Source organism: Microcebus murinus, chromosome 17 (assembly GCF_040939455.1).
Source record: "Microcebus murinus isolate Inina chromosome 17, M.murinus_Inina_mat1.0, whole genome shotgun sequence".
NCBI classification, from domain to species: Eukaryota; Metazoa; Chordata; class Mammalia; order Primates; family Cheirogaleidae; genus Microcebus; species Microcebus murinus.
This window is the reverse complement of record NC_134120.1, coordinates 60,811,070-60,836,595: the sequence shown is the minus strand read 5'-3', so window position 1 is coordinate 60,836,595 and position 25,526 is coordinate 60,811,070. Positions and strand designations below refer to the sequence as shown.

Genomic DNA, 25,526 nt, shown 5'->3' with positions numbered 1-25,526 from the left:
CTCTGTCTCAAAAAAAAAAAAAAAAAAAATGAATCCGAAGAGAAAAGTAAAAGGAGGCCTGTGGAGCAGGTCTGGGTGTGACTCCGGATCCCCGAACATCAGGTGCCACCACCAAAGATTCCTACGTGTAGCCCATAGAACCCCAAAAGCAACGGGACGAGTTCTGGTCACATACTCCCTCAAAATGACATCCAGGCCTTCTTCTGGAACTCCCTCCCCTCTCAGACTCTCAAGGTTTCCTCCAGCGTGTCGGCTCCCACAGAGCAGACCTTTGGTCTGAGACCTGACTGTCCAGAAGCCACGCATGCTGCCGCGTGGCGGCGGTGTCACGGCTCGGGACAAGAGGAGGCCCCACGGTGCGGGCTGGGGCGCCAGGCACCGCGGCGGGCGCTGAGGGTGGGGGTCACCCCCACCCCGGGCCGCCCCCGCACTCCCAGAAACGCGACAGAACCAGAGGCAAAAAAAAAAAAAAAAGAAGAAGAAGCCTACGGCACCCGGTATTCCCGGGCGGTCTCCCATCCAAGTTCTAACCAGGCCCGACCCTGCTTAGCTTCCGAGACCAGACGGGATCGGGCGCGTTCGGGGTGGTGTGGTCGTGGACGGCGGAGGGCGCCCCTGCCCCGCTCGAGAAGCCGAGCCTCTCTGCGCTTCCCCGCCGCCTCCTCCCGCCCCAGGCCCCGCGCCGGGCCGGGCCTGTTGAGTTCGCCGGCCGGGTCCCGTGGGCTCCGAGGGACGGGGTGACAGGCGGGGCGGGCAGGGAGCGGCGGGCCGGGGTTGGGGGCTGTCTCTCTATACACACACACTCACACTCACACTCACTCACTCACTCACACTCACACAAGATGCGCCTCCACGGCTGGACCCGCCAAGGTGGAGACCTTCCAGCCCCCCTCCTCTCCTCGCCTGGCCTCCTTCACCTCCCCGCCCCCCACCCCCAGCGCGCCTCCGGGGCCGCTGACTGCGCACGGGCGGGTGGGCGGGGCGGGGCGCTCGCCCTTTGACCCCAGCCAGGGGCCGCCCTCCCCCACAACCCCTTTCAGCTGTGCCCCCCACCCTGTGGCCCCGCGGCCGCCTATTCCCCCGGGCCAGGGCTGGGGCACAGCGCACGGGGGAGGGGAGCCAGTGTATGGGGCGTCTCTCTCTCTCTCGGGATGTGTCCCATGGGTGGGGTGGGGTGGCGTGGTCTGTGGGGCGCTGAAGAAATCAGTCCCCTCCATCTCCTCCCTCTGGAAAACACCCAAGCCCTTGGAGAACTGCCCGCACCGCTACCGTGGGGGCCGGGACCCTCCTCTGTGTCCTCCTGTGGCCCAGTCCAAGGGGCCTGGGCCTGGCCGGGGCTGCATTGGACCCCAACCACCCTGGCGTGTGGACTCGCTAAAAATCGGCGATTAGATATTGGATTCCAGCGTCATTGAGGTCATTTCACTAATGAGTGCACCGCAAAGAGTTTCCTAATCCATCTGTGAGGGTGGCAACCGAAAGAGAATTTTAGAGCCGACAGAATAGGCGAGGAAAGGCATAGGAGATTTCCACACCCAGTAAGGAAGCCTTTCCCGAAATGGAAGAAAGAAAGGAGCAAACAGAGACACCGGTAGCCCCCCGCCCGGATGAGAGTCTGCCCCTGAGAGAAAGTACCCTGACCAGGTTCTCCCGTGGGTGGGTGGCGAGCTAGCGGCATTCAGAAGAGCGAGGCCCGCAGTCTGTGCAGAAGACACCTGCACTCGGGTGTGTGTGGCGGCACAATTCACAAGCAGCTCCAGATGTTAATCCAAGGAGAAGCCAGGGAGTTCCCAACGCCCCAGGTGTCCTCAGCCCACGACTGGCTGCTGTGGGAATGCGAAGCCCGGCTCCTTGTCTCAGAGCGGGGCAACCAGGAGGTGTGATGTCCACCCCGGGGTTCCCAGGAGGATCAGGCTGAAGCTGGGACTTGGCCTGAAAGTGTCCCCTCGCATGGCCACCCCCTTCCCCTTCCTGCTCCTCTACTCCTGGTGCCCCTCCATCCAGGGGCCAGACCTTAAAGAGTCACCCGCAAGAGAATCCTGGTCCCAAAGGAGCCTTCTGGGGGACCCGTGCTGAGAGAGGTTGTGGGCATGGCCCGCTGGGGCTCTGCCCGACCCAGGGCTGAGAGATGCAACCTCCCAGCTCTGGGTCCCTGCAGGAAGTGTTGGCAAGCACAGGGCCAGTCCTCCAAAGGCCCAGGTGCAGGGAGCCCAGGCCAAGCAGCCTGTGGAAGAAGCCACATGCTGTGCCACCCCGGGGAACACGACTGCAGGCCACGGCCCTTCCCACCTCCTCCTCCTCCTCCTCCTCCTCCTCCTCCTCCCACCCCGCCCCCGCCCCCGCCCCCACATGGCACAGGGCCCAGAGACACCTCAGACACTTGCTACCCAAAGTGCAAAGGGCATCAGTTGCTCCTCCAAACCCCCCCCAGCCCAGCAGACCGCATTGTCCAGCCAGCCCCCGGGCCTCCCTGGGGTGCCCAGCACAAAAGTGCAGACACCCACCGGACCCTCAATCTCAGTTTTCGGATGTTTTTGCCACTCTAAGGACCCGCAGGCCAGCTGGGCCTTCTGGCAGGACAGAGAGCCCCGGAATCCGACGTGGAGAGCTGGGTGTACGTCCCCACGAGGAGGCGGTCCCCACCTCCGCGGCTATCCCCTTGCGGGGAGCGGCAGCCGTGGGGCCTCAGAGAAGACACCAGGCTGGGCCCCCACGGCACAGCGGGAGCACGTCCCCCGCAGGCCACTTAGCCACGGCGGCCAGCCGGCGGACGGTTGGGTTGCGCGAGACGCTGCGGCCGCCCTGCTACCGGGTTCCTGGGAGGGCGTCCTGGAACCAGCGTCCACACCAAGCCCTTGGAAGGCCCAGGCGACGGAGGAGCCCCGTCAGGCAGGGGCCGAGGACGGTGGCGGCCCGGGCGGGGAGGAGCGTGTCAGGCAGGGGCAGAGGACGGTGACAGGTGACAGGCCGGGCGGGAAGGAGTCAGTCAGGCAGGGGCCGTGGAGGAGACGGGCTGGGTAAGGGTTAGGGTTAGAGTCAGGGCACAAGTCACAATCGCAAAGACCTGGAAGCCACCCGAGTGCCCATCGACCCACGAGTGGGTAAATAAAATGTGGCGCGTGGACACCACGGAGTGCTATTCGGCTATGAGGAGCAGCGGTGAGGGGGCACCTCTCGTGGTTCTCCTGGCCAGAGCTGGAACCCGTTCCAGTAAGCCAAGTATCCCAAGAATGGACACACGAGCACCACGTGCTCGCGCTCACCAGCAAATGGGTACGAACCGATGGACACCTAAGTGGACACAGAGGAATCACCTTCTTCGGGTGGGTGTCGGGCGGGTGGGGGGAGGGGATGGGCATACACATCCATTAGGAATGGGGTGGGTGCGCACCGACTGGGGGATGGGCGCACTTGAAGCTCTGACCCGAGGGGGGAGGCTGGGAGAGGGCAACGCACCCGACCTTAACATTGGTGCCCCCACAATATGCTGGAGCAACATGAGAGGTAAATGAATAAGAACACGGGGGGGGGAGGGGGGCACGGGCAACACATGTCACCTTAAAACTTGGACTCCCATCATCTGCTTGAAAAGAGAGAGAAAAGAAAATGCAATAATAGAGATAAGAGACACTTTTTAAAAATAATGAATCCGGCCGGGCGCTGTGGCTCACGCCTGTAATCCTAGCTCTTGGGAGGCCGAGGCGGGCGGATTGCTCAAGGTCAGGAGTTCAAAACCAGCCTGAGCAAGAGCGAGACCCCGTCTCTACTATAAATAGAAAGAAATTAATTGGCCAACTGATATATATATAAAAAATTAGCGGGGCATGGTGGCGCATGCCTGCAGTCCCAGCTACCCGGGAGGCTGAGGCAGAAGGATCACTCGAGCCCAGGAGTTTGAAGTTGCTGTGAGCTAGGCTGACGCCACGGCACTCACTCTAGCCTGGGCAACAAACCGAGACTCTGTCTCAAAAAAAAAAAAAAAAAAAATGAATCCGAAGAGAAAAGTAAAAGGAGGCCTGTGGAGCAGGTCTGGGTGTGACTCCGGATGCCCGAACATCAGGTGCCACCACCAAAGATTCCTACGTGTAGCCCATAGAACCCCAAAAGCAACGGGACGAGTTCTGGTCACATACTCCCTCAAAATGACATCCAGGCCTTCTTCTGGAACTCCCTCCCCTCTCAGACTCTCAAGGTTTCCTCCAGCGTGTCGGCTCCCACAGAGCAGACCTTTGGTCTGAGACCTGACTGTCCAGAAGCCACGCATGCTGCCGCGTGGCGGCGGTGTCACGGCTCGGGACAAGAGGAGGCCCCACGGTGCGGGCTGGGGCGCCAGGCACCGCGGCGGGCGCTGAGGGTGGGGGTCACCCCCACCCCGGGCCGCCCCCGCACTCCCAGAAACGCGACAGAACCAGAGGCAAAAAAAAAAAAAAAAGAAGAAGAAGCCTACGGCACCCGGTATTCCCGGGCGGTCTCCCATCCAAGTTCTAACCAGGCCCGACCCTGCTTAGCTTCCGAGACCAGACGGGATCGGGCGCGTTCGGGGTGGTGTGGTCGTGGACGGCGGAGGGCGCCCCTGCCCCGCTCGAGAAGCCGAGCCTCTCTGCGCTTCCCCGCCGCCTCCTCCCGCCCCAGGCCCCGCGCCGGGCCGGGCCTGTTGAGTTCGCCGGCCGGGTCCCGTGGGCTCCGAGGGACGGGGTGACAGGCGGGGCGGGCAGGGAGCGGCGGGCCGGGGTTGGGGGCTGTCTCTCTATACACACACACTCACACTCACACTCACTCACTCACTCACACTCACACAAGATGCGCCTCCACGGCTGGACCCGCCAAGGTGGAGACCTTCCAGCCCCCCTCCTCTCCTCGCCTGGCCTCCTTCACCTCCCCGCCCCCCACCCCCAGCGCGCCTCCGGGGCCGCTGACTGCGCACGGGCGGGTGGGCGGGGCGGGGCGCTCGCCCTTTGACCCCAGCCAGGGGCCGCCCTCCCCCACAACCCCTTTCAGCTGTGCCCCCCACCCTGTGGCCCCGCGGCCGCCTATTCCCCCGGGCCAGGGCTGGGGCACAGCGCACGGGGGAGGGGAGCCAGTGTATGGGGCGTCTCTCTCTCTCTCGGGATGTGTCCCATGGGTGGGGTGGGGTGGCGTGGTCTGTGGGGCGCTGAAGAAATCAGTCCCCTCCATCTCCTCCCTCTGGAAAACACCCAAGCCCTTGGAGAACTGCCCGCACCGCTACCGTGGGGGCCGGGACCCTCCTCTGTGTCCTCCTGTGGCCCAGTCCAAGGGGCCTGGGCCTGGCCGGGGCTGCATTGGACCCCAACCACCCTGGCGTGTGGACTCGCTAAAAATCGGCGATTAGATATTGGATTCCAGCGTCATTGAGGTCATTTCACTAATGAGTGCACCGCAAAGAGTTTCCTAATCCATCTGTGAGGGTGGCAACCGAAAGAGAATTTTAGAGCCGACAGAATAGGCGAGGAAAGGCATAGGAGATTTCCACACCCAGTAAGGAAGCCTTTCCCGAAATGGAAGAAAGAAAGGAGCAAACAGAGACACCGGTAGCCCCCCGCCCGGATGAGAGTCTGCCCCTGAGAGAAAGTACCCTGACCAGGTTCTCCCGTGGGTGGGTGGCGAGCTAGCGGCATTCAGAAGAGCGAGGCCCGCAGTCTGTGCAGAAGACACCTGCACTCGGGTGTGTGTGGCGGCACAATTCACAAGCAGCTCCAGATGTTAATCCAAGGAGAAGCCAGGGAGTTCCCAACGCCCCAGGTGTCCTCAGCCCACGACTGGCTGCTGTGGGAATGCGAAGCCCGGCTCCTTGTCTCAGAGCGGGGCAACCAGGAGGTGTGATGTCCACCCCGGGGTTCCCAGGAGGATCAGGCTGAAGCTGGGACTTGGCCTGAAAGTGTCCCCTCGCATGGCCACCCCCTTCCCCTTCCTGCTCCTCTACTCCTGGTGCCCCTCCATCCAGGGGCCAGACCTTAAAGAGTCACCCGCAAGAGAATCCTGGTCCCAAAGGAGCCTTCTGGGGGACCCGTGCTGAGAGAGGTTGTGGGCATGGCCCGCTGGGGCTCTGCCCGACCCAGGGCTGAGAGATGCAACCTCCCAGCTCTGGGTCCCTGCAGGAAGTGTTGGCAAGCACAGGGCCAGTCCTCCAAAGGCCCAGGTGCAGGGAGCCCAGGCCAAGCAGCCTGTGGAAGAAGCCACATGCTGTGCCACCCCGGGGAACACGACTGCAGGCCACGGCCCTTCCCACCTCCTCCTCCTCCTCCTCCTCCCACCCCGCCCCCGCCCCCGCCCCCACATGGCACAGGGCCCAGAGACACCTCAGACACTTGCTACCCAAAGTGCAAAGGGCATCAGTTGCTCCTCCAAACCCCCCCCAGCCCAGCAGACCGCATTGTCCAGCCAGCCCCCGGGCCTCCCTGGGGTGCCCAGCACAAAAGTGCAGACACCCACCGGACCCTCAATCTCAGTTTTCGGATGTTTTTGCCACTCTAAGGACCCGCAGGCCAGCTGGGCCTTCTGGCAGGACAGAGAGCCCCGGAATCCGACGTGGAGAGCTGGGTGTACGTCCCCACGAGGAGGCGGTCCCCACCTCCGCGGCTATCCCCTTGCGGGGAGCGGCAGCCGTGGGGCCTCAGAGAAGACACCAGGCTGGGCCCCCACGGCACAGCGGGAGCACGTCCCCCGCAGGCCACTTAGCGACGGCGGCCAGCCGGCGGACGGTTGGGTTGCGCGAGACGCTGCGGCCGCCCTGCTACCGGGTTCCTGGGAGGGCGTCCTGGAACCAGCGTCCACACCAAGCCCTTGGAAGGCCCAGGCGACGGAGGAGCCCCGTCAGGCAGGGGCCGAGGACGGTGACGGCCCGGGCGGGGAGGAGCGTGTCAGGCAGGGGCAGAGGACGGTGACAGGTGACAGGCCGGGCGGGAAGGAGTCAGTCAGGCAGGGGCCGTGGAGGAGACGGGCTGGGTAAGGGTTAGGGTTAGAGTCAGGGCACAAGTCACAATCGCAAAGACCTGGAAGCCACCCGAGTGCCCATCGACCCACGAGTGGGTAAATAAAATGTGGCGCGTGGACACCACGGAGTGCTATTCGGCTATGAGGAGCAGCGGTGAGGGGGCACCTCTCGTGGTTCTCCTGGCCAGAGCTGGAACCCGTTCCAGTAAGCCAAGTATCCCAAGAATGGACACACGAGCACCACGTGCTCGCGCTCACCAGCAAATGGGTACGAACCGATGGACACCTAAGTGGACACAGAGGAATCACCTTCTTCGGGTGGGTGTCGGGCGGGTGGGGGGAGGGGATGGGCATACACATCCATTAGGAATGGGGTGGGTGCGCACCGACTGGGGGATGGGCGCACTTGAAGCTCTGACCCGAGGGGGGAGGCTGGGAGAGGGCAACGCACCCGACCTTAACATTGGTGCCCCCACAATATGCTGGAGCAACATGAGAGGTAAATGAATAAGAACACGGGGGGGGGAGGGGGGCACGGGCAACACATGTCACCTTAAAACTTGGACTCCCATCATCTGCTTGAAAAGAGAGAGAAAAGAAAATGCAATAATAGAGATAAGAGACACTTTTTAAAAATAATGAATCCGGCCGGGCGCTGTGGCTCACGCCTGTAATCCTAGCTCTTGGGAGGCCGAGGCGGGCGGATTGCTCAAGGTCAGGAGTTCAAAACCAGCCTGAGCAAGAGCGAGACCCCGTCTCTACTATAAATAGAAAGAAATTAATTGGCCAACTGATATATATATAAAAAATTAGCGGGGCATGGTGGCGCATGCCTGCAGTCCCAGCTACCCGGGAGGCTGAGGCAGAAGGATCACTCGAGCCCAGGAGTTTGAAGTTGCTGTGAGCTAGGCTGACGCCACGGCACTCACTCTAGCCTGGGCAACAAACCGAGACTCTGTCTCAAAAAAAAAAAAAAAAAAAAATGAATCCGAAGAGAAAAGTAAAAGGAGGCCTGTGGAGCAGGTCTGGGTGTGACTCCGGATGCCCGAACATCAGGTGCCACCACCAAAGATTCCTACGTGTAGCCCATAGAACCCCAAAAGCAACGGGACGAGTTCTGGTCACATACTCCCTCAAAATGACATCCAGGCCTTCTTCTGGAACTCCCTCCCCTCTCAGACTCTCAAGGTTTCCTCCAGCGTGTCGGCTCCCACAGAGCAGACCTTTGGTCTGAGACCTGACTGTCCAGAAGCCACGCATGCTGCCGCGTGGCGGCGGTGTCACGGCTCGGGACAAGAGGAGGCCCCACGGTGCGGGCTGGGGCGCCAGGCACCGCGGCGGGCGCTGAGGGTGGGGGTCACCCCCACCCCGGGCCGCCCCCGCACTCCCAGAAACGCGACAGAACCAGAGGCAAAAAAAAAAAAAAAAGAAGAAGAAGCCTACGGCACCCGGTATTCCCGGGCGGTCTCCCATCCAAGTTCTAACCAGGCCCGACCCTGCTTAGCTTCCGAGACCAGACGGGATCGGGCGCGTTCGGGGTGGTGTGGTCGTGGACGGCGGAGGGCGCCCCTGCCCCGCTCGAGAAGCCGAGCCTCTCTGCGCTTCCCCGCCGCCTCCTCCCGCCCCAGGCCCCGCGCCGGGCCGGGCCTGTTGAGTTCGCCGGCCGGGTCCCGTGGGCTCCGAGGGACGGGGTGACAGGCGGGGCGGGCAGGGAGCGGCGGGCCGGGGTTGGGGGCTGTCTCTCTATACACACACACTCACACTCACACTCACTCACTCACTCACACTCACACAAGATGCGCCTCCACGGCTGGACCCGCCAAGGTGGAGACCTTCCAGCCCCCCTCCTCTCCTCGCCTGGCCTCCTTCACCTCCCCGCCCCCCACCCCCAGCGCGCCTCCGGGGCCGCTGACTGCGCACGGGCGGGTGGGCGGGGCGGGGCGCTCGCCCTTTGACCCCAGCCAGGGGCCGCCCTCCCCCACAACCCCTTTCAGCTGTGCCCCCCACCCTGTGGCCCCGCGGCCGCCTATTCCCCCGGGCCAGGGCTGGGGCACAGCGCACGGGGGAGGGGAGCCAGTGTATGGGGCGTCTCTCTCTCTCTCTCGGGATGTGTCCCATGGGTGGGGTGGGGTGGCGTGGTCTGTGGGGCGCTGAAGAAATCAGTCCCCTCCATCTCCTCCCTCTGGAAAACACCCAAGCCCTTGGAGAACTGCCCGCACCGCTACCGTGGGGGCCGGGACCCTCCTCTGTGTCCTCCTGTGGCCCAGTCCAAGGGGCCTGGGCCTGGCCGGGGCTGCATTGGACCCCAACCACCCTGGCGTGTGGACTCGCTAAAAATCGGCGATTAGATATTGGATTCCAGCGTCATTGAGGTCATTTCACTAATGAGTGCACCGCAAAGAGTTTCCTAATCCATCTGTGAGGGTGGCAACCGAAAGAGAATTTTAGAGCCGACAGAATAGGCGAGGAAAGGCATAGGAGATTTCCACACCCAGTAAGGAAGCCTTTCCCGAAATGGAAGAAAGAAAGGAGCAAACAGAGACACCGGTAGCCCCCCGCCCGGATGAGAGTCTGCCCCTGAGAGAAAGTACCCTGACCAGGTTCTCCCGTGGGTGGGTGGCGAGCTAGCGGCATTCAGAAGAGCGAGGCCCGCAGTCTGTGCAGAAGACACCTGCACTCGGGTGTGTGTGGCGGCACAATTCACAAGCAGCTCCAGATGTTAATCCAAGGAGAAGCCAGGGAGTTCCCAACGCCCCAGGTGTCCTCAGCCCACGACTGGCTGCTGTGGGAATGCGAAGCCCGGCTCCTTGTCTCAGAGCGGGGCAACCAGGAGGTGTGATGTCCACCCCGGGGTTCCCAGGAGGATCAGGCTGAAGCTGGGACTTGGCCTGAAAGTGTCCCCTCGCATGGCCACCCCCTTCCCCTTCCTGCTCCTCTACTCCTGGTGCCCCTCCATCCAGGGGCCAGACCTTAAAGAGTCACCCGCAAGAGAATCCTGGTCCCAAAGGAGCCTTCTGGGGGACCCGTGCTGAGAGAGGTTGTGGGCATGGCCCGCTGGGGCTCTGCCCGACCCAGGGCTGAGAGATGCAACCTCCCAGCTCTGGGTCCCTGCAGGAAGTGTTGGCAAGCACAGGGCCAGTCCTCCAAAGGCCCAGGTGCAGGGAGCCCAGGCCAAGCAGCCTGTGGAAGAAGCCACATGCTGTGCCACCCCGGGGAACACGACTGCAGGCCACGGCCCTTCCCACCTCCTCCTCCTCCTCCTCCTCCTCCTCCTCCTCCTCCTCCCACCCCGCCCCCGCCCCCGCCCCCACATGGCACAGGGCCCAGAGACACCTCAGACACTTGCTACCCAAAGTGCAAAGGGCATCAGTTGCTCCTCCAAACCCCCCCCAGCCCAGCAGACCGCATTGTCCAGCCAGCCCCCGGGCCTCCCTGGGGTGCCCAGCACAAAAGTGCAGACACCCACCGGACCCTCAATCTCAGTTTTCGGATGTTTTTGCCACTCTAAGGACCCGCAGGCCAGCTGGGCCTTCTGGCAGGACAGAGAGCCCCGGAATCCGACGTGGAGAGCTGGGTGTACGTCCCCACGAGGAGGCGGTCCCCACCTCCGCGGCTATCCCCTTGCGGGGAGCGGCAGCCGTGGGGCCTCAGAGAAGACACCAGGCTGGGCCCCCACGGCACAGCGGGAGCACGTCCCCCGCAGGCCACTTAGCCACGGCGGCCAGCCGGCGGACGGTTGGGTTGCGCGAGACGCTGCGGCCGCCCTGCTACCGGGTTCCTGGGAGGGCGTCCTGGAACCAGCGTCCACACCAAGCCCTTGGAAGGCCCAGGCGACGGAGGAGCCCCGTCAGGCAGGGGCCGAGGACGGTGACGGCCCGGGCGGGGAGGAGCGTGTCAGGCAGGGGCAGAGGACGGTGACAGGTGACAGGCCGGGCGGGAAGGAGTCAGTCAGGCAGGGGCCGTGGAGGAGACGGGCTGGGTAAGGGTTAGGGTTAGAGTCAGGGCACAAGTCACAATCGCAAAGACCTGGAAGCCACCCGAGTGCCCATCGACCCACGAGTGGGTAAATAAAATGTGGCGCGTGGACACCACGGAGTGCTATTCGGCTATGAGGAGCAGCGGTGAGGGGGCACCTCTCGTGGTTCTCCTGGCCAGAGCTGGAACCCGTTCCAGTAAGCCAAGTATCCCAAGAATGGACACACGAGCACCACGTGCTCGCGCTCACCAGCAAATGGGTACGAACCGATGGACACCTAAGTGGACACAGAGGAATCACCTTCTTCGGGTGGGTGTCGGGCGGGTGGGGGGAGGGGATGGGCATACACATCCATTAGGAATGGGGTGGGTGCGCACCGACTGGGGGATGGGCGCACTTGAAGCTCTGACCCGAGGGGGGAGGCTGGGAGAGGGCAACGCACCCGACCTTAACATTGGTGCCCCCACAATATGCTGGAGCAACATGAGAGGTAAATGAATAAGAACACGGGGGGGGGAGGGGGGCACGGGCAACACATGTCACCTTAAAACTTGGACTCCCATCATCTGCTTGAAAAGAGAGAGAAAAGAAAATGCAATAATAGAGATAAGAGACACTTTTTAAAAATAATGAATCCGGCCGGGCGCTGTGGCTCACGCCTGTAATCCTAGCTCTTGGGAGGCCGAGGCGGGCGGATTGCTCAAGGTCAGGAGTTCAAAACCAGCCTGAGCAAGAGCGAGACCCCGTCTCTACTATAAATAGAAAGAAATTAATTGGCCAACTGATATATATATAAAAAATTAGCGGGGCATGGTGGCGCATGCCTGCAGTCCCAGCTACCCGGGAGGCTGAGGCAGAAGGATCACTCGAGCCCAGGAGTTTGAAGTTGCTGTGAGCTAGGCTGACGCCACGGCACTCACTCTAGCCTGGGCAACAAACCGAGACTCTGTCTCAAAAAAAAAAAAAAAAAAAATGAATCCGAAGAGAAAAGTAAAAGGAGGCCTGTGGAGCAGGTCTGGGTGTGACTCCGGATGCCCGAACATCAGGTGCCACCACCAAAGATTCCTACGTGTAGCCCATAGAACCCCAAAAGCAACGGGACGAGTTCTGGTCACATACTCCCTCAAAATGACATCCAGGCCTTCTTCTGGAACTCCCTCCCCTCTCAGACTCTCAAGGTTTCCTCCAGCGTGTCGGCTCCCACAGAGCAGACCTTTGGTCTGAGACCTGACTGTCCAGAAGCCACGCATGCTGCCGCGTGGCGGCGGTGTCACGGCTCGGGACAAGAGGAGGCCCCACGGTGCGGGCTGGGGCGCCAGGCACCGCGGCGGGCGCTGAGGGTGGGGGTCACCCCCACCCCGGGCCGCCCCCGCACTCCCAGAAACGCGACAGAACCAGAGGCAAAAAAAAAAAAAAAAAGAAGAAGAAGCCTACGGCACCCGGTATTCCCGGGCGGTCTCCCATCCAAGTTCTAACCAGGCCCGACCCTGCTTAGCTTCCGAGACCAGACGGGATCGGGCGCGTTCGGGGTGGTGTGGTCGTGGACGGCGGAGGGCGCCCCTGCCCCGCTCGAGAAGCCGAGCCTCTCTGCGCTTCCCCGCCGCCTCCTCCCGCCCCAGGCCCCGCGCCGGGCCGGGCCTGTTGAGTTCGCCGGCCGGGTCCCGTGGGCTCCGAGGGACGGGGTGACAGGCGGGGCGGGCAGGGAGCGGCGGGCCGGGGTTGGGGGCTGTCTCTCTATACACACACACTCACACTCACACTCACTCACTCACTCACACTCACACAAGATGCGCCTCCACGGCTGGACCCGCCAAGGTGGAGACCTTCCAGCCCCCCTCCTCTCCTCGCCTGGCCTCCTTCACCTCCCCGCCCCCCACCCCCAGCGCGCCTCCGGGGCCGCTGACTGCGCACGGGCGGGTGGGCGGGGCGGGGCGCTCGCCCTTTGACCCCAGCCAGGGGCCGCCCTCCCCCACAACCCCTTTCAGCTGTGCCCCCCACCCTGTGGCCCCGCGGCCGCCTATTCCCCCGGGCCAGGGCTGGGGCACAGCGCACGGGGGAGGGGAGCCAGTGTATGGGGCGTCTCTCTCTCTCTCTCTCTCTCGGGATGTGTCCCATGGGTGGGGTGGGGTGGCGTGGTCTGTGGGGCGCTGAAGAAATCAGTCCCCTCCATCTCCTCCCTCTGGAAAACACCCAAGCCCTTGGAGAACTGCCCGCACCGCTACCGTGGGGGCCGGGACCCTCCTCTGTGTCCTCCTGTGGCCCAGTCCAAGGGGCCTGGGCCTGGCCGGGGCTGCATTGGACCCCAACCACCCTGGCGTGTGGACTCGCTAAAAATCGGCGATTAGATATTGGATTCCAGCGTCATTGAGGTCATTTCACTAATGAGTGCACCGCAAAGAGTTTCCTAATCCATCTGTGAGGGTGGCAACCGAAAGAGAATTTTAGAGCCGACAGAATAGGCGAGGAAAGGCATAGGAGATTTCCACACCCAGTAAGGAAGCCTTTCCCGAAATGGAAGAAAGAAAGGAGCAAACAGAGACACCGGTAGCCCCCCGCCCGGATGAGAGTCTGCCCCTGAGAGAAAGTACCCTGACCAGGTTCTCCCGTGGGTGGGTGGCGAGCTAGCGGCATTCAGAAGAGCGAGGCCCGCAGTCTGTGCAGAAGACACCTGCACTCGGGTGTGTGTGGCGGCACAATTCACAAGCAGCTCCAGATGTTAATCCAAGGAGAAGCCAGGGAGTTCCCAACGCCCCAGGTGTCCTCAGCCCACGACTGGCTGCTGTGGGAATGCGAAGCCCGGCTCCTTGTCTCAGAGCGGGGCAACCAGGAGGTGTGATGTCCACCCCGGGGTTCCCAGGAGGATCAGGCTGAAGCTGGGACTTGGCCTGAAAGTGTCCCCTCGCATGGCCACCCCCTTCCCCTTCCTGCTCCTCTACTCCTGGTGCCCCTCCATCCAGGGGCCAGACCTTAAAGAGTCACCCGCAAGAGAATCCTGGTCCCAAAGGAGCCTTCTGGGGGACCCGTGCTGAGAGAGGTTGTGGGCATGGCCCGCTGGGGCTCTGCCCGACCCAGGGCTGAGAGATGCAACCTCCCAGCTCTGGGTCCCTGCAGGAAGTGTTGGCAAGCACAGGGCCAGTCCTCCAAAGGCCCAGGTGCAGGGAGCCCAGGCCAAGCAGCCTGTGGAAGAAGCCACATGCTGTGCCACCCCGGGGAACACGACTGCAGGCCACGGCCCTTCCCACCTCCTCCTCCTCCTCCTCCTCCTCCTCCTCCTCCCACCCCGCCCCCGCCCCCGCCCCCACATGGCACAGGGCCCAGAGACACCTCAGACACTTGCTACCCAAAGTGCAAAGGGCATCAGTTGCTCCTCCAAACCCCCCCCAGCCCAGCAGACCGCATTGTCCAGCCAGCCCCCGGGCCTCCCTGGGGTGCCCAGCACAAAAGTGCAGACACCCACCGGACCCTCAATCTCAGTTTTCGGATGTTTTTGCCACTCTAAGGACCCGCAGGCCAGCTGGGCCTTCTGGCAGGACAGAGAGCCCCGGAATCCGACGTGGAGAGCTGGGTGTACGTCCCCACGAGGAGGCGGTCCCCACCTCCGCGGCTATCCCCTTGCGGGGAGCGGCAGCCGTGGGGCCTCAGAGAAGACACCAGGCTGGGCCCCCACGGCACAGCGGGAGCACGTCCCCCGCAGGCCACTTAGCGACGGCGGCCAGCCGGCGGACGGTTGGGTTGCGCGAGACGCTGCGGCCGCCCTGCTACCGGGTTCCTGGGAGGGCGTCCTGGAACCAGCGTCCACACCAAGCCCTTGGAAGGCCCAGGCGACGGAGGAGCCCCGTCAGGCAGGGGCCGAGGACGGTGACGGCCCGGGCGGGGAGGAGCGTGTCAGGCAGGGGCAGAGGACGGTGACAGGTGACAGGCCGGGCGGGAAGGAGTCAGTCAGGCAGGGGCCGTGGAGGAGACGGGCTGGGTAAGGGTTAGGGTTAGAGTCAGGGCACAAGTCACAATCGCAAAGACCTGGAAGCCACCCGAGTGCCCATCGACCCACGAGTGGGTAAATAAAATGTGGCGCGTGGACACCACGGAGTGCTATTCGGCTATGAGGAGCAGCGGTGAGGGGGCACCTCTCGTGGTTCTCCTGGCCAGAGCTGGAACCCGTTCCAGTAAGCCAAGTATCCCAAGAATGGACACACGAGCACCACGTGCTCGCGCTCACCAGCAAATGGGTACGAACCGATGGACACCTAAGTGGACACAGAGGAATCACCTTCTTCGGGTGGGTGTCGGGCGGGTGGGGGGAGGGGATGGGCATACACATCCATTAGGAATGGGGTGGGTGCGCACCGACTGGGGGATGGGCGCACTTGAAGCTCTGACCCGAGGGGGGAGGCTGGGAGAGGGCAACGCACCCGACCTTAACATTGGTGCCCCCACAATATGCTGGAGCAACATGAGAGGTAAATGAATAAGAACACGGGGGGGGGAGGGGGGCACGGGCAACACATGTCACCTTAAAACTTGGACTCCCATCATCTGCTTGAAAAGAGAGAGAAAAGAAAATGCAATAATAGAGATAAGAGACACTTTTTAAAAATAATGAATCCGGCCGGGCGCTGTGGCTCACGCCTGTAATCCTAGCTCTTGGGAGGCCGAGGCGGGCGGATTGCTCAAGGTCAGGAGTTCAAAACCAGCCTGAGCAAGAGCGAGACCCCGTCTCTACTATAAATAGAAAGAAATTAATTGGCCAACTGATATATATATAAAAAATTAGCGGGGCATGGTGGCGCATGCCTGCAGTCCCAGCTACCCGGGAGGCTGAGGCAGAAGGATCACTCGAGCCCAGGAGTTTGAAGTTGCTGTGAGCTAGGCTGACGCCAGGGCACTCACTCTAGCCTGGGCAACAAACCGAGACTCTGTCTCAAAAAAAAAAAAAAAAAAAAATGAATCCGAAGAGAAAAGTAAAAGGAGGCCTGTGGAGCAGGTCTGGGTGTGACTCCGGATGCCCGAACATCAGGTGCCACCACCAAAGATTCCTACGTGTAGCCCATAGAACCCCAAAAGCAACGGGACGAGTTCTGGTCACATACTCCCTCAAAATGACATCCAGGCCTTCTTCTGGAACTCCCTCCCCTCTCAGACTCTCAAGGTTTCCTCCAGCGTGTCGGCTCCCACAGAGCAGACCTTTGGTCTGAGACCTGACTGTCCAGAAGCCACGCATGCTGCCGCGTGGCGGCGGTGTCACGGCTCGGGACAAGAGGAGGCCCCACGGTGCGGGCTGGGGCGCCAGGCACCGCGGCGGGCGCTGAGGGTGGGGGTCACCCCCACCCCGGGCCGCCCCCGCACTCCCAGAAACGCGACAGAACCAGAGGCAAAAAAAAAAAAAAAAGAAGAAGAAGCCTACGGCACCCGGTATTCCCGGGCGGTCTCCCATCCAAGTTCTAACCAGGCCCGACCCTGCTTAGCTTCCGAGACCAGACGGGATCGGGCGCGTTCGGGGTGGTGTGGTCGTGGACGGCGGAGGGCGCCCCTGCCCCGCTCGAGAAGCCGAGCCTCTCTGCGCTTCCCCGCCGCCTCCTCCCGCCCCAGGCCCCGCGCCGGGCCGGGCCTGTTGAGTTCGCCGGCCGGGTCCCGTGGGCTCCGAGGGACGGGGTGACAGGCGGGGCGGGCAGGGAGCGGCGGGCCGGGGTTGGGGGCTGTCTCTCTATACACACACACTCACACTCACACTCACTCACTCACTCACACTCACACAAGATGCGCCTCCACGGCTGGACCCGCCAAGGTGGAGACCTTCCAGCCCCCCTCCTCTCCTCGCCTGGCCTCCTTCACCTCCCCGCCCCCCACCCCCAGCGCGCCTCCGGGGCCGCTGACTGCGCACGGGCGGGTGGGCGGGGCGGGGCGCTCGCCCTTTGACCCCAGCCAGGGGCCGCCCTCCCCCACAACCCCTTTCAGCTGTGCCCCCCACCCTGTGGCCCCGCGGCCGCCTATTCCCCCGGGCCAGGGCTGGGGCACAGCGCACGGGGGAGGGGAGCCAGTGTATGGGGCGTCTCTCTCTCTCTCGGGATGTGTCCCATGGGTGGGGTGGGGTGGCGTGGTCTGTGGGGCGCTGAAGAAATCAGTCCCCTCCATCTCCTCCCTCTGGAAAACACCCAAGCCCTTGGAGAACTGCCCGCACCGCTACCGTGGGGGCCGGGACCCTCCTCTGTGTCCTCCTGTGGCCCAGTCCAAGGGGCCTGGGCCTGGCCGGGGCTGCATTGGACCCCAACCACCCTGGCGTGTGGACTCGCTAAAAATCGGCGATTAGATATTGGATTCCAGCGTCATTGAGGTCATTTCACTAATGAGTGCACCGCAAAGAGTTTCCTAATCCATCTGTGAGGGTGGCAACCGAAAGAGAATTTTAGAGCCGACAGAATAGGCGAGGAAAGGCATAGGAGATTTCCACACCCAGTAAGGAAGCCTTTCCCGAAATGGAAGAAAGAAAGGAGCAAACAGAGACACCGGTAGCCCCCCGCCCGGATGAGAGTCTGCCCCTGAGAGAAAGTACCCTGACCAGGTTCTCCCGTGGGTGGGTGGCGAGCTAGCGGCATTCAGAAGAGCGAGGCCCGCAGTCTGTGCAGAAGACACCTGCACTCGGGTGTGTGTGGCGGCACAATTCACAAGCAGCTCCAGATGTTAATCCAAGGAGAAGCCAGGGAGTTCCCAACGCCCCAGGTGTCCTCAGCCCACGACTGGCTGCTGTGGGAATGCGAAGCCCGGCTCCTTGTCTCAGAGCGGGGCAACCAGGAGGTGTGATGTCCACCCCGGGGTTCCCAGGAGGATCAGGCTGAAGCTGGGACTTGGCCTGAAAGTGTCCCCTCGCATGGCCACCCCCTTCCCCTTCCTGCTCCTCTACTCCTGGTGCCCCTCCATCCAGGGGCCAGACCTTAAAGAGTCACCCGCAAGAGAATCCTGGTCCCAAAGGAGCCTTCTGGGGGACCCGTGCTGAGAGAGGTTGTGGGCATGGCCCGCTGGGGCTCTGCCCGACCCAGGGCTGAGAGATGCAACCTCCCAGCTCTGGGTCCCTGCAGGAAGTGTTGGCAAGCACAGGGCCAGTCCTCCAAAGGCCCAGGTGCAGGGAGCCCAGGCCAAGCAGCCTGTGGAAGAAGCCACATGCTGTGCCACCCCGGGGAACACGACTGCAGGCCACGGCCCTTCCCACCTCCTCCTCCTCCTCCTCCTCCTCCTCCTCCTCCTCCTCCCACCCCGCCCCCGCCCCCGCCCCCACATGGCACAGGGCCCAGAGACACCTCAGACACTTGCTACCCAAAGTGCAAAGGGCATCAGTTGCTCCTCCAAACCCCCCCCAGCCCAGCAGACCGCATTGTCCAGCCAGCCCCCGGGCCTCCCTGGGGTGCCCAGCACAAAAGTGCAGACACCCACCGGACCCTCAATCTCAGTTTTCGGATGTTTTTGCCACTCTAAGGACCCGCAGGCCAGCTGGGCCTTCTGGCAGGACAGAGAGCCCCGGAATCCGACGTGGAGAGCTGGGTGTACGTCCCCACGAGGAGGCGGTCCCCACCTCCGCGGCTATCCCCTTGCGGGGAGCGGCAGCCGTGGGGCCTCAGAGAAGACACCAGGCTGGGCCCCCACGGCACAGCGGGAGCACGTCCCCCGCAGGCCACTTAGCCACGGCGGCCAGCCGGCGGACGGTTGGGTTGCGCGAGACGCTGCGGCCGCCCTGCTACCGGGTTCCTGGGAGGGCGTCCTGGAACCAGCGTCCACACCAAGCCCTTGGAAGGCCCAGGCGACGGAGGAGCCCCGTCAGGCAGGGGCCGAGGACGGTGACGGCCCGGGCGGGGAGGAGCGTGTCAGGCAGGGGCAGAGGACGGTGACAGGTGACAGGCCGGGCGGGAAGGAGTCAGTCAGGCAGGGGCCGTGGAGGAGACGGGCTGGGTAAGGGTTAGGGTTAGAGTCAGGGCACAAGTCACAATCGCAAAGACCTGGAAGCCACCCGAGTGCCCATCGACCCACGAGTGGGTAAATAAAATGTGGCGCGTGGACACCACGGAGTGCTATTCGGCTATGAGGAGCAGCGGTGAGGGGGCACCTCTCGTGGTTCTCCTGGCCAGAGCTGGAACCCGTTCCAGTAAGCCAAGTATCCCAAGAATGGACACACGAGCACCACGTGCTCGCGCTCACCAGCAAATGGGTACGAACCGATGGACACCTAAGTGGACACAGAGGAATCACCTTCTTCGGGTGGGTGTCGGGCGGGTGGGGGGAGGGGATGGGCATACACATCCATTAGGAATGGGGTGGGTGCGCACCGACTGGGGGATGGGCGCACTTGAAGCTCTGACCCGAGGGGGGAGGCTGGGAGAGGGCAACGCACCCGACCTTAACATTGGTGCCCCCACAATATGCTGGAGCAACATGAGAGGTAAATGAATAAGAACACGGGGGGGGGAGGGGGGCACGGGCAACACATGTCACCTTAAAACTTGGACTCCCATCATCTGCTTGAAAAGAGAGAGAAAAGAAAATGCAATAATAGAGATAAGAGACACTTTTTAAAAATAATGAATCCGGCCGGGCGCTGTGGCTCACGCCTGTAATCCTAGCTCTTGGGAGGCCGAGGCGGGCGGATTGCTCAAGGTCAGGAGTTCAAAACCAGCCTGAGCAAGAGCGAGACCCCGTCTCTACTATAAATAGAAAGAAATTAATTGGCCAACTGATATATATATAAAAAATTAGCGGGGCATGGTGGCGCATGCCTGCAGTCCCAGCTACCCGGGAGGCTGAGGCAGAAGGATCACTCGAGCCCAGGAGTTTGAAGTTGCTGTGAGCTAGGCTGACGCCACGGCACTCACTCTAGCCTGGGCAACAAACCGAGACTCTGTCTCAAAAAAAAAAAAAAAAAAAAATGAATCCGAAGAGAAAAGTAAAAGGAGGCCTGTGGAGCAGGTCTGGGTGTGACTCCGGATGCCCGAACATCAGGTGCCACCACCAAAGATTCCTACGTGTAGCCCATAGAACCCCAAAAGCAACGGGACGAGTTCTGGTCACATACTCCCTCAAAATGACATCCAGGCCTTCTTCTGGAACTCCCTCCCCTCTCAGACTCTCAAGGTTTCCTCCAGCGTGTCGGCTCCCACAGAGCAGACCTTTGGTCTGAGACCTGACTGTCCAGAAGCCACGCATGCTGCCGCGTGGCGGCGGTGTCACGGCTCGGGACAAGAGGAGGCCCCACGGTGCGGGCTGGGGCGCCAGGCACCGCGGCGGGCGCTGAGGGTGGGGGTCACCCCCACCCCGGGCCGCCCCCGCACTCCCAGAAACGCGACAGAACCAGAGGCAAAAAAAAAAAAAAAAAGAAGAAGAAGCCTACGGCACCCGGTATTCCCGGGCGGTCTCCCATCCAAGTTCTAACCAGGCCCGACCCTGCTTAGCTTCCGAGACCAGACGGGATCGGGCGCGTTCGGGGTGGTGTGGTCGTGGACGGCGGAGGGCGCCCCTGCCCCGCTCGAGAAGCCGAGCCTCTCTGCGCTTCCCCGCCGCCTCCTCCCGCCCCAGGCCCCGCGCCGGGCCGGGCCTGTTGAGTTCGCCGGCCGGGTCCCGTGGGCTCCGAGGGACGGGGTGACAGGCGGGGCGGGCAGGGAGCGGCGGGCCGGGGTTGGGGGCTGTCTCTCTATACACACACACTCACACTCACACTCACTCACTCACTCACACTCACACAAGATGCGCCTCCACGGCTGGACCCGCCAAGGTGGAGACCTTCCAGCCCCCCTCCTCTCCTCGCCTGGCCTCCTTCACCTCCCCGCCCCCCACCCCCAGCGCGCCTCCGGGGCCGCTGACTGCGCACGGGCGGGTGGGCGGGGCGGGGCGCTCGCCCTTTGACCCCAGCCAGGGGCCGCCCTCCCCCACAACCCCTTTCAGCTGTGCCCCCCACCCTGTGGCCCCGCGGCCGCCTATTCCCCCGGGCCAGGGCTGGGGCACAGCGCACGGGGGAGGGGAGCCAGTGTATGGGGCGTCTCTCTCTCTCTCGGGATGTGTCCCATGGGTGGGGTGGGGTGGCGTGGTCTGTGGGGCGCTGAAGAAATCAGTCCCCTCCATCTCCTCCCTCTGGAAAACACCCAAGCCCTTGGAGAACTGCCCGCACCGCTACCGTGGGGGCCGGGACCCTCCTCTGTGTCCTCCTGTGGCCCAGTCCAAGGGGCCTGGGCCTGGCCGGGGCTGCATTGGACCCCAACCACCCTGGCGTGTGGACTCGCTAAAAATCGGCGATTAGATATTGGATTCCAGCGTCATTGAGGTCATTTCACTAATGAGTGCACCGCAAAGAGTTTCCTAATCCATCTGTGAGGGTGGCAACCGAAAGAGAATTTTAGAGCCGACAGAATAGGCGAGGAAAGGCATAGGAGATTTCCACACCCAGTAAGGAAGCCTTTCCCGAAATGGAAGAAAGAAAGGAGCAAACAGAGACACCGGTAGCCCCCCGCCCGGATGAGAGTCTGCCCCTGAGAGAAAGTACCCTGACCAGGTTCTCCCGTGGGTGGGTGGCGAGCTAGCGGCATTCAGAAGAGCGAGGCCCGCAGTCTGTGCAGAAGACACCTGCACTCGGGTGTGTGTGGCGGCACAATTCACAAGCAGCTCCAGATGTTAATCCAAGGAGAAGCCAGGGAGTTCCCAACGCCCCAGGTGTCCTCAGCCCACGACTGGCTGCTGTGGGAATGCGAAGCCCGGCTCCTTGTCTCAGAGCGGGGCAACCAGGAGGTGTGATGTCCACCCCGGGGTTCCCAGGAGGATCAGGCTGAAGCTGGGACTTGGCCTGAAAGTGTCCCCTCGCATGGCCACCCCCTTCCCCTTCCTGCTCCTCTACTCCTGGTGCCCCTCCATCCAGGGGCCAGACCTTAAAGAGTCACCCGCAAGAGAATCCTGGTCCCAAAGGAGCCTTCTGGGGGACCCGTGCTGAGAGAGGTTGTGGGCATGGCCCGCTGGGGCTCTGCCCGACCCAGGGCTGAGAGATGCAACCTCCCAGCTCTGGGTCCCTGCAGGAAGTGTTGGCAAGCACAGGGCCAGTCCTCCAAAGGCCCAGGTGCAGGGAGCCCAGGCCAAGCAGCCTGTGGAAGAAGCCACATGCTGTGCCACCCCGGGGAACACGACTGCAGGCCACGGCCCTTCCCACCTCCTCCTCCTCCTCCTCCTCCTCCTCCTCCTCCTCCTCCCACCCCGCCCCCGCCCCCGCCCCCACATGGCACAGGGCCCAGAGACACCTCAGACACTTGCTACCCAAAGTGCAAAGGGCATCAGTTGCTCCTCCAAACCCCCCCCAGCCCAGCAGACCGCATTGTCCAGCCAGCCCCCGGGCCTCCCTGGGGTGCCCAGCACAAAAGTGCAGACACCCACCGGACCCTCAATCTCAGTTTTCGGATGTTTTTGCCACTCTAAGGACCCGCAGGCCAGCTGGGCCTTCTGGCAGGACAGAGAGCCCCGGAATCCGACGTGGAGAGCTGGGTGTACGTCCCCACGAGGAGGCGGTCCCCACCTCCGCGGCTATCCCCTTGCGGGGAGCGGCAGCCGTGGGGCCTCAGAGAAGACACCAGGCTGGGCCCCCACGGCACAGCGGGAGCACGTCCCCCGCAGGCCACTTAGCCACGGCGGCCAGCCGGCGGACGGTTGGGTTGCGCGAGACGCTGCGGCCGCCCTGCTACCGGGTTCCTGGGAGGGCGTCCTGGAACCAGCGTCCACACCAAGCCCTTGGAAGGCCCAGGCGACGGAGGAGCCCCGTCAGGCAGGGGCCGAGGACGGTGACGGCCCGGGCGGGGAGGAGCGTGTCAGGCAGGGGCAGAGGACGGTGACAGGTGACAGGCCGGGCGGGAAGGAGTCAGTCAGGCAGGGGCCGTGGAGGAGACGGGCTGGGTAAGGGTTAGGGTTAGAGTCAGGGCACAAGTCACAATCGCAAAGACCTGGAAGCCACCCGAGTGCCCATCGACCCACGAGTGGGTAAATAAAATGTGGCGCGTGGACACCACGGAGTGCTATTCGGCTATGAGGAGCAGCGGTGAGGGGGCACCTCTCGTGGTTCTCCTGGCCAGAGCTGGAACCCGTTCCAGTAAGCCAAGTATCCCAAGAATGGACACACGAGCACCACGTGCTCGCGCTCACCAGCAAATGGGTACGAACCGATGGACACCTAAGTGGACACAGAGGAATCACCTTCTTCGGGTGGGTGTCGGGCGGGTGGGGGGAGGGGATGGGCATACACATCCATTAGGAATGGGGTGGGTGCGCACCGACTGGGGGATGGGCGCACTTGAAGCTCTGACCCGAGGGGGGAGGCTGGGAGAGGGCAACGCACCCGACCTTAACATTGGTGCCCCCACAATATGCTGGAGCAACATGAGAGGTAAATGAATAAGAACACGGGGGGGGGAGGGGGGCACGGGCAACACATGTCACCTTAAAACTTGGACTCCCATCATCTGCTTGAAAAGAGAGAGAAAAGAAAATGCAATAATAGAGATAAGAGACACTTTTTAAAAATAATGAATCCGGCCGGGCGCTGTGGCTCACGCCTGTAATCCTAGCTCTTGGGAGGCCGAGGCGGGCGGATTGCTCAAGGTCAGGAGTTCAAAACCAGCCTGAGCAAGAGCGAGACCCCGTCTCTACTATAAATAGAAAGAAATTAATTGGCCAACTGATATATATATAAAAAATTAGCGGGGCATGGTGGCGCATGCCTGCAGTCCCAGCTACCCGGGAGGCTGAGGCAGAAGGATCACTCGAGCCCAGGAGTTTGAAGTTGCTGTGAGCTAGGCTGACGCCACGGCACTCACTCTAGCCTGGGCAACAAACCGAGACTCTGTCTCAAAAAAAAAAAAAAAAAAAAATGAATCCGAAGAGAAAAGTAAAAGGAGGCCTGTGGAGCAGGTCTGGGTGTGACTCCGGATGCCCGAACATCAGGTGCCACCACCAAAGATTCCTACGTGTAGCCCATAGAACCCCAAAAGCAACGGGACGAGTTCTGGTCACATACTCCCTCAAAATGACATCCAGGCCTTCTTCTGGAACTCCCTCCCCTCTCAGACTCTCAAGGTTTCCTCCAGCGTGTCGGCTCCCACAGAGCAGACCTTTGGTCTGAGACCTGACTGTCCAGAAGCCACGCATGCTGCCGCGTGGCGGCGGTGTCACGGCTCGGGACAAGAGGAGGCCCCACGGTGCGGGCTGGGGCGCCAGGCACCGCGGCGGGCGCTGAGGGTGGGGGTCACCCCCACCCCGGGCCGCCCCCGCACTCCCAGAAACGCGACAGAACCAGAGGCAAAAAAAAAAAAAAAAAGAAGAAGAAGCCTACGGCACCCGGTATTCCCGGGCGGTCTCCCATCCAAGTTCTAACCAGGCCCGACCCTGCTTAGCTTCCGAGACCAGACGGGATCGGGCGCGTTCGGGGTGGTGTGGTCGTGGACGGCGGAGGGCGCCCCTGCCCCGCTCGAGAAGCCGAGCCTCTCTGCGCTTCCCCGCCGCCTCCTCCCGCCCCAGGCCCCGCGCCGGGCCGGGCCTGTTGAGTTCGCCGGCCGGGTCCCGTGGGCTCCGAGGGACGGGGTGACAGGCGGGGCGGGCAGGGAGCGGCGGGCCGGGGTTGGGGGCTGTCTCTCTATACACACACACTCACACTCACACTCACTCACTCACTCACACTCACACAAGATGCGCCTCCACGGCTGGACCCGCCAAGGTGGAGACCTTCCAGCCCCCCTCCTCTCCTCGCCTGGCCTCCTTCACCTCCCCGCCCCCCACCCCCAGCGCGCCTCCGGGGCCGCTGACTGCGCACGGGCGGGTGGGCGGGGCGGGGCGCTCGCCCTTTGACCCCAGCCAGGGGCCGCCCTCCCCCACAACCCCTTTCAGCTGTGCCCCCCACCCTGTGGCCCCGCGGCCGCCTATTCCCCCGGGCCAGGGCTGGGGCACAGCGCACGGGGGAGGGGAGCCAGTGTATGGGGCGTCTCTCTCTCTCTCGGGATGTGTCCCATGGGTGGGGTGGGGTGGCGTGGTCTGTGGGGCGCTGAAGAAATCAGTCCCCTCCATCTCCTCCCTCTGGAAAACACCCAAGCCCTTGGAGAACTGCCCGCACCGCTACCGTGGGGGCCGGGACCCTCCTCTGTGTCCTCCTGTGGCCCAGTCCAAGGGGCCTGGGCCTGGCCGGGGCTGCATTGGACCCCAACCACCCTGGCGTGTGGACTCGCTAAAAATCGGCGATTAGATATTGGATTCCAGCGTCATTGAGGTCATTTCACTAATGAGTGCACCGCAAAGAGTTTCCTAATCCATCTGTGAGGGTGGCAACCGAAAGAGAATTTTAGAGCCGACAGAATAGGCGAGGAAAGGCATAGGAGATTTCCACACCCAGTAAGGAAGCCTTTCCCGAAATGGAAGAAAGAAAGGAGCAAACAGAGACACCGGTAGCCCCCCGCCCGGATGAGAGTCTGCCCCTGAGAGAAAGTACCCTGACCAGGTTCTCCCGTGGGTGGGTGGCGAGCTAGCGGCATTCAGAAGAGCGAGGCCCGCAGTCTGTGCAGAAGACACCTGCACTCGGGTGTGTGTGGCGGCACAATTCACAAGCAGC

The 25,526-nt window shown here is 62.7% G+C and overlaps 7 pseudogenes; all 7 read right to left on the bottom strand.

Moving 5' to 3' along the window:
- Nucleotides 1–482: 482 nt before the first annotated feature.
- On the bottom strand, nt 483–601 carry LOC142861673 (uncharacterized; annotated as a pseudogene).
- Nucleotides 602–4,440: 3,839 nt separating this feature from the next.
- LOC142861672 (uncharacterized) lies at nt 4,441–4,559 on the bottom strand (annotated as a pseudogene).
- A 3,828-nt stretch (nt 4,560–8,387) lies between these two features.
- On the bottom strand, nt 8,388–8,506 carry LOC142861671 (uncharacterized; annotated as a pseudogene).
- A 3,848-nt stretch (nt 8,507–12,354) lies between these two features.
- LOC142861670 (uncharacterized) lies at nt 12,355–12,473 on the bottom strand (annotated as a pseudogene).
- A 3,848-nt stretch (nt 12,474–16,321) lies between these two features.
- On the bottom strand, nt 16,322–16,440 carry LOC142861669 (uncharacterized; annotated as a pseudogene).
- A 3,847-nt stretch (nt 16,441–20,287) lies between these two features.
- On the bottom strand, nt 20,288–20,406 carry LOC142861668 (uncharacterized; annotated as a pseudogene).
- Nucleotides 20,407–24,253: 3,847 nt separating this feature from the next.
- LOC142861667 (uncharacterized) lies at nt 24,254–24,372 on the bottom strand (annotated as a pseudogene).
- Nucleotides 24,373–25,526: the final 1,154 nt, after the last annotated feature.